This window comes from Topomyia yanbarensis, chromosome 3, assembly GCF_030247195.1.
Source record: "Topomyia yanbarensis strain Yona2022 chromosome 3, ASM3024719v1, whole genome shotgun sequence".
Lineage (NCBI taxonomy): Eukaryota > Metazoa > Arthropoda > Insecta > Diptera > Culicidae > Topomyia > Topomyia yanbarensis.
In genome coordinates, this window is record NC_080672.1 from 389163974 (window position 1) to 389177576 (window position 13603).

Below are 13603 nucleotides of genomic sequence, written 5' to 3' on the forward strand. Positions count from 1 at the left end.
AAATTCGTCCCAGTTGTAGGCATCCAGCACACGGGAAGAACGAGTAGAAATGTTGGCACCTAGCACCATGAACTGGATCATTGCGTGCTCCACCTCTGGGCTGGAGGGAATCCTTTAAGTGTGACCTGGCGTTACAATACCCGCAGGCCCGAAGCCAGGGCTTTGTTTCGGGAGGGGCTTCAAAAAATTATTGCATAAATCTTTTCATTCTAATGACTTGAAATAGTCGCTAAAACTGATTAAAGTATTGAAAAGTTCTTAATGAAAACAATTCCAAATCTAAGACAATGGAAACTAAACATGTTCTTTGGAACCAGAACGGCTATAGTACGTCGACAAATCATTGATGTTGAATTTGATTTTTATTATTTATTTACAAGTTTCAACATACTCTCGTTAAAACAATGGAAATTAAAAGTGTTTATGCGCTAACCAAATATGACAATCCTTGACGGTGCCAGAAAATTCGAGGTTTAAAACGCTAAATCGAAATGAGTAGATATATATCCATAAAATATTTGAACGAAGAGAATGTCGAAATTTGCACTAAATCTTCTGATTTAGCAAGCGGTTTGTGGATGCGCAGAAACGGTTTATCTTCTATTTTTTGATCTGCCACCTCCAACTATTACCAGTTCTATGGCATCAACATTTTTTGATATATTCTAATTAAATGAAAGTATTTTCAAGACAGGCCGTGGCCTACTAGATCAGGGCCCCAGCCAAAAAGGATTTTTGATAATCGATAGGATTCAAATGCACATTTCAATGACTTAATCAACTAAAGGAAACTGCCAAGAATTTATTATAACGAACGGGCATTCAATAAAAAAAATGAAAATAATTTCAAAATCTTTCTGTAATGAGAGTAAAAAGCGTGAATCTTTTTCTCCAAGAGAATTCCTCTCTGGGCTCCATAGAAATGGGTGGCATGTTTCATTTCGCTCGGGTGCTGTTAGTTCATTCGAAGATGGCGTCGAAACAGCACGCACTCAACGATCGAGTTGCGTAACGATACCATCGAATCATGTTTTGTACGTGCCGGGTCAGGTAAGAAGAAATGAGAACTCGATAAGGGTAACTTCCGTAAGCAAAACCTCCATTTTCACCTTTAGCAAATGTTTCACATTACGAATACCTTATGCGTCTCATGTACAATGGCCGGAAGTCAATAGCCTCCGTATTTGGCTGGAGCATCACCTCCTGCTTCTACGACTCACTCATCACGACAGGTAACCACAGTAAGAATGAAAGTATCAGTTTCTTTTGTTTTTCCGACGATTCATATGAAAGGAAGTGTTTCAGTCACACTCAGCATACTGAGTAGGTATCGTGACCGGTGTCTTTGTTGGTTCAAAATAGCAATCTTCCTCAAAATTCTCTCATTAATTTGTTCAAACCAAACAAGATACAAATTTGTTAAGATTCACTAAAAAACATGTTTTTTTTTAATTTATTTTTGGAAAAATTCGTTAGGGGGCTTTAGCCGGCGCATAACCAGACAACGTGCTCGATGTCATGATAACCCTCGTCGCAAGCGCAGGCTACTCTGTGCAAGCCTAATAGAAAATGTGCATCCAACGTATAGTGGTTGGACTTAAGCTGGAACCTTACACATTACAATCCCGACACACATCCATCCCCCTGAACTAAGGCTTCATCGATACTTTCGGTATGACAGAATGTAGCCATCGTTCAAATTCCTCATTGCTCTACGATGTTTGCCAGCTGTTATATAACCTTGCTAATGAATCGACCTTTTCATCACACGGTATGAAACAATGAGAAGAAACCCAAATAAATCTAATCTGGTAAGATTTTAAAGATAACGTAGGCGGGGCTCCCGTATCTACCCCAGAAAATGCGAGAATTGCTTTTGGGACTTCATTGCACGAAGGGCCTCGATAGAGCTGCGGCTGTCCGAAATGATGAAAAGTATACTGAATAGCAGCTAATTCTGCGTCGCAAACTGAAGCAGGATCATTGAGCTTGAATGAAAGTGACATTGACGAAACTGGACCCACCGAGATTTTATCCGACAATATCGTTGTTTAGTATAGCCTAATCGGGTATCCTGGTGAAACATCTCACCATGTTCCAGTTATTGTCCGGAGAAAATTGATTCTTTGTTGGCATTTCTGTCTTCCTAGAAGATACGAGCACAGCTTTCTCCGTGAAGATTTCGATACCCAGCTGGAGAGCCCAAACGGACAAATTGTCCAAGGTACCTTGCAATAGTTTTTGCAAATCAATACAGCTTTGGGACCTGTAACAGAGACCACTCCATTCGTCTTCAAGATACCTTAGCGTGGGGGAATTGATATTGATAATGTCATTCACGTACAAATATAGAGAAGGGGACTTAGACATGAGGAAGACCCATCTAGCTAAATCGCGATGTTGTTAACTCACCATGCGAAAAATGCATGTGTTTTTCAGACAACAGGTCTTAGCTAAAAATTGTTTTAAATCGGTGAAAGACAATACTGGTGCAGCTTCTCTGAAAGATCGTTGATTGCAACTGAATCAAATACCCTCTTAGAATCCAACAAAACTGATGCCCTCTGCCTTTTGTTAGCATAAACCATTTGGATTTCTGTAGATAGCAACACAAGACAATCATTCGTACTTTTGCATTTGCGGAAGCCAAATTATGTATTTGACAGTTAGCCATTTGCTTCAACCCAATTGTCGAGGCGAAACACGATAATTTTCTCGGACAACTTCCGGATACAGGAAAGCATTGTAATTGGCCGGAAAGAGTTGTGGTACGGAGGCTAGTTTTCCAGGTTTTGAAATGGCGATGACTTCCCCTTGCCTCCAGTCATAAAAAACAATGTTACCCTTGTGGAACCTTTTAAATAAATTCAACAAGATCTTTTTCGCTGGGTCATGCTAATTCTTCAGCACGTTGAATGTGATTCTGTCTAACCCCGAGGTGTTATTGTCGCATGATAAGATAGCGAATGAGAACTCCACCATCGAAAACGGGTTTCGTTCACAGTATCATTCTTGGCGAAAGCGAATATCCAGCGATTTGACTTTTCCACGTTCTCATTGGTACTGTCACGGTTACGCATGCGTTGAGGCGTTCTCCAAAGAGTTCTAATCGCTGTTGCTCTCGCTAACCCGCTGACGAACTGGCGCCAATAACTGCGTTTTTTGGGTTTTCATTAGATTCTTTATAGCTAGTGGGGAAGTTCTTGAGTGGATTCGATTTTGTCAGATATCGCAGTCGTGTAACTCTTCCAATCAATGTGCCGTGTGAGGTCATAGGAGACATTGATGGTTTGTGATAGTTTGAACCGTTAGCAATTGAAATCACGATAGACCAATGATCGCTACAGTAAAGATTAGGAATCACCTTCCACGTGCAATCTAACTGTAACGATGTCGAGCATAGCGATAAATCCAAGACGCTTACGCATACTGGAGGTGCAGGAATTCATGTCCTTTCTCTCGTTTTTAAGATGATCATGTTGAAATTGTCGTAAAGATCTTGGATTAATGTTAATCTGTTATCATTGTGAAGACAACCTCATACCGTACCGTGCAAGTTAAAGTCTCCTGAGCCAGTAGTTCAGGCCGCAGTGCCAGTAGAAATTTCCTAATATTACAAAGCGTTCTGTGGCCTACAGAGGCTCCAGGAGGAATGTAGATGGAAGCAACACAATGATCATTGTCTGATTTGACAAGCAACTTCAATGTCTGGTATCGAAGGAATATTAATCCTGTCGAAAGAATAGCACTCTTCAATCGCTAAAAGTATTCCATAAAGTTATTCTCGATCCAGACAAATTATATTTACGTCGTGAAAGCTGCTCAACGGGAATTAACCAAGTTTCACATAATAGAATGCATCACATTTTAAACTGTGTAGTAAAAATTTGAAGGAATCGATTTTCGGGAGGATACTTCAACAATTTCACTGTAGAACAGCGATCGAATCGATGACCATCGAAGGATACAATCGCTGCAAGAAGGGTTCATTTATCACACAACTGCTTCAAAAATGATTTATTTTAAGAGTATCATTAGGAAGGAGGAAAATAAGGTTCACGATGTCAGAAAATTCCATTACTGAGCTGAGTGTCTGTGTGATGAAATGGAACATTTGGGGTTTACGCTGTCTTTGTAAGTGGTGGGCACTCTTTGCTAGAATTCAAATTTCTAAGTCCGGGAGCAAATTGCTTCGGCTTTAAGGCATCACTGGATTTCTTAGGTGTCGTTGCTGCAGGTCAGCTTGGGACCCTTACGAGATAATCTAGGGGAGGCAAGATTTCTCCTCTTCCTGGACTCCTCCGCGTTAACAAAAGATGTTCCATCTTGTGGATCATCAGGACATAATTATAGGTATCTATGTTGCAAGAGTCATCCTCATCCTCCTAATTGCGCTTCTTTTCGCCACTATAAGTACCTGTGTGCCCCACTATTTCAAATTACTGTTGCCCGCGGTGCAGAATAACAGGTAAATTTTGTCAGAAAAAATACAGTCAAAAAGAAAACACCCGGCGTAGGTCACCTGAAGCGAGCCTGTCAAAGAATAGGTAATCTTACCCCACTCAGTTTTTTGCGGAATGCAATTGTTTGCAATCTAAGATCTTAATCTGTTGAAGTAAGGGGTACTTAAAGCAACCAACACCGTTCTTCAACAGTTCTTCGCAATTCAGACCCGATTCGAATACCACCCCGTCAATTTCTACGGACATTTCTGGTACATAGACTTTAAACTCCCATGTAAAGCGCTCAAAGCAAGCAGTACTGTTTGTCTGGCCGAAGTCATTCAATATAACACGTATCATGTTTGCCTGAACTCGTGTGAACTGTGTTGCAGCTGGGTACTAAGTACCTGCGAAAACGAAAAGCCAGTGTTTCAAATAAACCCCACATTTCGCTCCAAGGAGCCTGTTTCCAAAAGCGCGATGGAAACCAATCGTTGTTATGCACGCTTCTGGGAATGTGTAAAAATCAAAGCAATCCAAGTAAGTTTTGACTCTTAGGTTTTCACTCCTGCTTTTCGAGTGTTCACTGCGGTTTGCGATTCTTGTTCTGTCGCCGCTTGTAGACCGAATTTAATTTAAACTTTGCTAACAGTTCTTCAAGATTTGTACGTGTAACCTATCTCAAATCTGGAGAAAAAAAATATTTCTACTGGAGTGAAGAAATCCAAAAATTTAAATGCATAGTGGAAGGATGCACAGGTGTACTATTTATTACTGTAACAGCCGTGTACGCTAACCATTGAATGCCAACCTGCGAGGTCTATCGAAAAAGAAGGTTTCACCACGAACTGTACCAAGGTTCTGTTTTGCTTTTGTGCTTGATAAAAATAAAGATTAACAATCTTAATTGAGCTCAACTCGGGCTTTTAAACTGTATACTGCAATTATAATCTAGTAACCTGTTTTAGCTCCTTGGCGGTTTTCACTCTTCAGGAGCAAAAAAAAACTATGAGTGATTAAATCATGGATTTCAATGATTCGTCAAACTATGGTTTTTTCAACGCATGCTGATTGGAGTTATTTTTGAAACACTGCGAAAAGCCCATTATACTCCCACAGTCATGGTCCAATTTCACCCACACTGCGACATGTTTTGATAGTGTTTTGAATGGGATCCTTCCTTGAAAATACGATCACCATAGTCTGGTAGACCTTGTACAAATAAGGTAGATGTACCAATAGTCGCATACTTAAAGAAAACTTTTACTAAAAATTCGATGAATAGATCTATGGGCAATGTTAAAACATTAAACGAAAGCTCTCAATCCCCACTTCATAGGAAAAATATGAAGATGGTTTAATAATCAATTTATGTATTTGAACTGGAGTCGACTGTTTTCAATTTTTAGGTTAGGTGTATGGCTTTGCAGTCTAATTTTTAAGCAAAAACAAACTATTTTGTCTTCATCCGACGTTTCGGTCCGTTTGGGACCTTTTTCAAGGATTCTAAAAGTTTATTGATGTGAAAATTACATTGTATAACATTGTCTTATAAATTTTACCGATAATTGTTGTTTTGTTGTCAGATCTGCTGTTGTACAACAATGGATTGTCATATGATTTTTCAGCTGTTTAAATAAAAGATAATCACCATATAATTCTTATTTTCGCCAGAACGAATTCTCTCCGTGTACTTACGATCATTTGTTCCGATCGTGTAAAGTTTTATCGGGATTGAAATGCTCGTCTTTTCACTCTGAATTCGGTTCAGTTAATATCTTTCAGCTAACTGCTAACTTTTGTAAATGTCAATTCTTTTTGAGTGTGTTGTGTTTTGCTACATGATGGTGTGTGTGATGATACCCTGTGTGTGATTACCTTAAGTTATTTCTCTCAATCCCTCTCTCTCTCTCTCGGCAGCAAGACTAGTGTTTGTGTGTCTGGTTTGTTTTGGTTCTCTCTTCGTCTTTCTCGTGTGTATCGTGTGCAGTAGCAAAACACAACACACTCAAAAAGAATTGACATTTACAAAAGTTAGCAGTTAGCTGAAAGATATTAACTGAACCGAATTCAGACGAGCATTTCGATCCCGATAAAACTTTACACGAATGATCGTAAGTACACGGAGAGAATTCGTTCTGGCGAAAATAAGAATTATATGGTGATTATCTTTTATTTAAACAGCTGAAAAACCATATGACAATCCATTGTTGTACAACAGCAGATCTGACAACAAAACAACAATTATCGGTAAAATTTATAAGACAATGTTATACAATGTAATTTTCACATCAATAAACTTTTAGAATCCTTGAAAAAGGTCCCAAACGGGCCGAAACGTCGGATGAAGACAAAATAGTTTGTTTTTTGCTTAAAAATTAGACTGCAAAGCCATACACCTAACCTCAATTTATGTAATCGAAACCGCTTGTACCACTATAGGAACACATGTACCAATAGTGGTGCAATCGCTAATTTCGGTTCCTATTGTTGCAAATCCCATTGATTTCTTATGGGACTTGCAACTATAGGTACACTTTATCGACTATAGGTTCAAGGGACCTCAAAATTCAAAGAAAATCATTTTTTTATTACATTTCTTACAAAAGAAATGTATAGATTCGCTCAAACTTTGACAACTTTTTCCGAGGCCCGGAGGGCCGAGTCTCATATACCAATCGACTCAGCTCGACAAATTGAGACAATGTCTGTATGTGTGTGTGTGTATGTGTGTATGTATGTATGTACAAAATGTCATGTAATTTTCTCAGCAATGGCTGAACCGATCTTAATGAAATTAGTTTCAAATGAAAGGCCTAACGTTGCCATTTGACACTATTATTTTTGATTTTCGATATGTTGTTTACTTTCTGAGATATGGGCGATTTTGTCAAAACACGGCAGGTTTTTTGCGAATAACTTTCGAACAATACAATATTGTCCCACAAACTGCACAGAAATAGAAAGCTTGTAAAAATACCTCTCTAACAAGCTATACATTGTCTGAATCCGTGCACGAGTGGCGGAGATATTAGACATTTTGTATTTTTAGTCCTCGCTTACCAATTTCCACTAATTAAAAATGAGATTGTTTCATACAGAGTATTGCTTTACTGGTGCTTTAGGGGCAAAACTAAACCGATTTTGAATATCGGGGTATGAAAACACATCTACGTGATTCAAGGAATTCGATGTTGAGACCATTTTGTGAATTACCTTTATAATAAATGAACTATTTCTCAAAAATCAATATATAAGTTCACTTCAAAGACAAAATAATGCGTTGATAAAGAAACAGTGAGTTCTAGTATTTATTCCTTGGATTAGGCATTGCGTTCAATCATGAGATAAATGTTGGATGGTATATCAATACACAGATCAACAAGTAATTCACCTAGTAATGAGATAAAAGATTTCTAATATAATTTTACTTGTGGCGTCACCGAAAGCAACTGTATGTTTGAAGCCAAAAAATCTAGCGAAAATTTAGCTCTTTTGCAAGATTTAGGTTATACTGGTTATGGCGCAAAAATTACTACTTACATTATTTGTGATAAGAATGATAAGAATCTCTCTCTCTCTCTCTTTCTCTTTCTCTTTCTGTCTCTCTTCTATCGCATCTATCTAGCTATTTCTGTATGCATTTCTAAGTTGTTTGATAAGATCTTCTGCCAATCTGAAATATTTATTAATTGTAATTGCGAAGGTTTGAGAAAACAAAACTATTTTTTGTCTGCTGCTACATCAACTCAACTTTAATTCAATTGTATTCAAAGCCTGTATCTACACTATAATTAAGGAAATTCATGGCTATATCAGAAAAATATTTGGCTTAACTGGGTAATATGAAAGTTTGACGATGGAAATTTTCAAAAGAGACATTCCACGTGCGATGTTTAAACTATTCGTATCTCTATTGAATTTTGAATGAAATATATGCTCAAAGACTGAAAGCTGAAGCCAGGATTTCGAAGACAAAATACATGAGAGGAAGAGGTTCTAGAGACGACAATGTGAACCTCCCACCTGAGTTCGGATTGACGGTAACGAAATCGAGATGGTCGACGAATTCATGTATTTGGGCTCACTGGTAACCGACGACAATGATAACAGCAGAGAAATTCAGAGACGGATCTTAGCGGGAAATCGTGCCTGCTTTGGACTCCAGAGGACGCTCCGGTCGAACAAAATTCGCCGCCGCAGGAAGTTGATTATCTTCAAGACGCTGATTAGATCGGTGGTCCTCTACGGCCACGAGACTTGGACTATGCTCGTGGAAGACCAACGCACCCTTGGAGTTTTCGAACGAAAGATGTTGCGTACCATCTATGGTGGTGTGCAGATGGAAGACGGAACGTTGAGCAGGCGAATGAACCATGAGTTGTATCAGCTGCACATTCGTTGTATTGGTACGAACTTTCATGAAAAATAACGGATCAAAGACCAAAAATATCCACAAATTAGATCCAGGAAAAGAAGTTTCCCAAAGTACCCACTTTCGATGGGGGATGCAACTACAATGTGTCTTCTAACTTTGAACCATTTCTTTTTCACAGTATTGGTCTGTATAGGACTTATTTATCCATATTTCCTGCACGAGAATTCCGAACGAAACAATATGAAAGCTAAAAGGATGAATGGAAAGACACTGCATTGCAATCAACTGAATGCACGGCTTTTATGCTATCGACATAGCCTAGACATTTCACACTATTTACTTCAATGCAAATAAAAACTTTGAAATATCTACCTGTCTCATTCACGAATCGCATTCTCCCTGTCGTTCTCTGCTCAAGGAGCTTGAAACCACATGTGACCTTGTCTCAATTTACTATATTCAATTGCGCGTTAAAATACTGGACCAGTAAATTCTATTCTGTACATAAATCTTTTTTCGGTAATATGTGACCAAAAAGTAAACTTCGAATTCCAAAGCAAATTAAACGTTTCAGGTTCTTGATAACTAATTAAGGTCCAACAATAAAGTAGAAACACCAGATAATCTTAAAACGACGCCGTCAAGTAAAGAAGCATGAAAACAAAAAGAATAAAAAAGATGGAAGCCCTAGAAAGTCCATTGCATATTTATTACCCTTTTCTCAGAAGATGGGATTTTCAAAAACATTTCAAAACTTTCTGATGCAATGGTTCTCAAATTCGTACAATCCATTTTTATTCATTTTCTTTATTCGAAAATGTTTTTAGCTTCAAATATATGACCATTTCATTTTAATTAATCATTTCACTCCCCATCTTTTTATTCGTCTGCGTTCATTTTACTTATTTTATTCGTTTCATTATTTGGATTCACTCTGATCAGTTTATTCTTTTTGTGCATTTTACTCATATCATTCATTTAACATATTTTATTCATTGTTTTCATTGTATGCATTTTATTTATTTTTTCCAGTTTTTCATTTTGTTCAGTTTCTTCATTTTAATAATCTGACTACAGGTTATTTAAAGTTTCAGTTTTAATCATTTCATCCAAATAATTTATTTGATTCAATTTATTTCTCTATATTAATTTATAACCTTTTACCATTGTTCAATTTTTCATTTTAATCAATGCATTTAATTCTGCTCATTTCCTTCTTTTTTCATTTTATCACTTCAGCTCATTTTGTTTAATTCGTTTGTTTTATTTATGCATTTCATTTATTTTTTACTTTATTCATTTTGTTCATCCATTCTTTTTATTCATTTGATCCATTTTATTAATTTGATTCATTGTATTCACTGGATGAATTAAATCAATTTGATTCGTTTAATTCATTTGATTAATTCGATTCATGTGATTCATATGATTCATTTGATTCATTTGATTCATTTGATTCATTTGATTCATTTGATTCATTTGATTCATTTGATTCATTTGATTCATTTGATTCATTTGATTCATTTGATTCATTTGATTCATTTGATTCATTTGATTCATTTGATTCATTTGATTCATTTGATTCATTTGATTCATTTGATTCATTTGATTCATTTGATTCATTTGATTCATTTGATTCATTTGATTCATTTGATTCATTTGATTCATTTGATTCATTTGATTCATTTGATTCATTTGATTCATTTGATTCATTTGATTCATTTGATTCATTTGATTCATTTGATTCATTTGATTCATTTGATTCATTTGATTCATTTGATTCATTTGATTCATTTGATTCATTTGATTCATTTGATTCATTTGATTCATTTGATTCATTTGATTCATTTGATTCATTTGATTCATTTGATTCATTTGATTCATTTGATTCATTTGATTCATTTGATGCATTTGATTCATTTGATTCAATTGATTCATTTGTTTAATTTAATTTGATTCATTTGATTCATTTTATTCATATTTTTAATTTTATGCATTTCATGTTCAGTCATTTGTTTTATTTCATTCAATTTGTTAGTATGAGTCAATTTATTCTATTAATCTTATAACTATTTTTAAATATATATCTTAATTTTTATGTAATAACCTAATCTAATTTGATTCGTGTATATTATAATTTTGATTTACATTAATTTTTCTACTCATTTTATGAATTTAAAAACCTATTGTTTAATTTTTTGCTTTACTTTTTTATTTCGGTCGTTTTGTTGATTTCTATAATTTATTCAGTTTATTCGAAATTTTATTCGTGCAAGACTAGAAACTGTTTTCATCCCACCTCTAGTTGGGTGCCTACTTCTCGTGAGTTCTGCAAACTAATCCAATAGTGAAATGTGTAAGAAATGTCTCATCTCACTGCTAGGTGGATTAAATCGGTTTTTCAATAGGTATTTGAGCAAATTTCAAGGATAACAATTTTATTGTCGCATAATTTTAGTGCGATGAATCAATAAAAAAATATTTGTTGATGGTTGGTACCTTAGTTAGGCGTATAACCCACTACTGCAACTATTGGTACACCTCAACTATAGGAGCACCCACCCTACCATATTCTGCTGTATTTATGAATTATTGAGACCATTTTATGGTGTTTGGATGGTTATGAAACTTGCCACGGACCATATTTGTGATCTTTTTGAGGGGTTGTATGGTGTCTAAGCCCATTATGATTTGCTCGGGTAGTAAGGTCTTGACAAAGTTTCAATATATTAACCGGTCTCTACCCGGTCCGAAAATATATTACCCGTAATCTAGCAGAATCTAACGGGTATTACTTTACAGGAGAAACTATTCGAGGGGACTTCCATGTTAATATCAGATGGTATTTCTACCTCGGGTACGAGGGCAGAGCGTTAAATAATATAATTATATAATAAATAGAGCGTCTTATATAAACGGTAATGTATTTTATCATAAGGTAACCAGGTAGAGAGAAAGAAAGAAAAAAAGGAAGCGAACGAAAGGGAAAGTAAAAATCTAAACATCTGCAATAACGTCGTTTGTTCTGGTCCAGCAAGAACAAGAAAAATGTACTGGATTGGCTACAAGAATGGCGGCATCCAAACGAACAATGCAATGGCACTCACTGAAATGGATACACCGAACACCACTTTGAAAACAAATCGATCTGTTCCGTTCAAAGACTCAGAAACAACAACAATTTCGTGAATATCGTTCTATCACTCGATATGCTCTATACATGAAACATACTTACCTTCAACAAAATTGTTTTTAATGATATTCCCAACTACTTTGCTAAAGACACGAAGTCTCTCACTGTTTTTTGAAGAATCAATTCTCCATCATTATAACGATTTTACGAAGTCTTCAAACCTTCAAAGGTGATAGCTTCAGAATTATGTTATTTAGACCGTAAAAAAGTGCACATTATCGATTTTCATCAAAACCTCCACCAAATCAAATTTCTGGCTACGCCACTGATCTGCAAGAAAGAAGTCCTTTGGAGTGTGCCATTCTTTCGCAGATACGCTGTGCGTTCACCGTTACTCTGTCCATCGCCAGAAAGATAACTTTGCACGAAAAATCTCCCTTTATTGAATGAACATGAGCGTTGAGTATATGTGCACTGCGCTATATAAATCCACAACAAAACACCTTCATGTTTGTACAGACAGTAATTCAGTTCCACCATGTACGAAATGTTGTGCTGATAGGATTCGATAGTTCCGATACAGCAGAGATCTGCTTCACGCAACAACCCGAAACACTTGGTTAGTGTAAGAATGCTAGTCCTGATCCCCGTTGCGTTTTAATGATATTGCAGCCGAATTCAAATTGCACAATCTGTTTCTTTGAACACACAGTTATAGTATGTCGCAATATAGTGAAGTTATCACCGTCAAGAAGGATAAATGGAGGGTTTCTACCGAGTATTCTAAACGGTATTTGAGTGGTGGGAATGCGGTTGAAACATCCCATTCCCTCCTTCGTTACTCTGGAACCTACCGATTTTCAAGCTACGCTCTTCATTTATGACAATCAGTCTCGCACGTACCAGTATTGTGAACAATCAGCATACTTTCGAAAACTCTGTGCGAGAGTATTTAAGAAAAGTACAATTATTATAAACTCGCAAGCTTATTCTTCGGTGGAGTGGAAGATATGCTGTCATATTTATACATAGAACTAGTGAGAGTGATAACAACTTTTCACATGTAATTGTTAATTTTAATTTTCAAAGAGGTAACTATTTCCGAATCCTCTGCTCGCATGGGAGGTAAACGCAGTACCTGGAAAACATGATTACTTAATAACATTACATCTAATGACCAATTTACATTAATCTTCCTAAAAAAAAGCACTCCTACACCCACCAAGCTAGTAGCTAGTAGATTTCGGTGATTGATGGTATTCGGAGCCCGACCTAAGCGGCGACAATTGATGCCACCAGTCGTCATCGAAAATTCTCTCCTCCTCCTCCTCCTTTGTGGGTGGGCGGACCCGGCCCCAGTGACACTCCCTTTCTAAGCGAAATCCAATTACGAGCTGATTTGCGAGCTTGCTCGGCGGAATATAATCCACGTGTCGTCGTCTCGGCCAATGGAAAGCCATGGACAACAACAACAACAACAACAACAACAACAACAATCTCGATTAAAGTTGAGCAATGTGGGCGAGCAGAGTTTACTTTTGCAAGCGAAGGAAAAACCCGCAACCAGCTTGTATCGATTATTATCAGGGACGATTTGTCAAAAACTCATTAGCCTGCGACAGTGTAATAAATGTTAGGGTTTACTTTTAT

At 36.7% G+C, this 13603-nt stretch overlaps 1 protein-coding gene across 1 annotated transcript in view; it reads right to left on the reverse strand.

Moving 5' to 3' along the window:
* The window catches only part of LOC131693845 (phosphotriesterase-related protein), a 195837-nt gene that overhangs the window by 36925 nt on the left and 145309 nt on the right, over positions 1 to 13603 (reverse strand). The gene's annotated exons all lie outside the window — the stretch shown is intronic.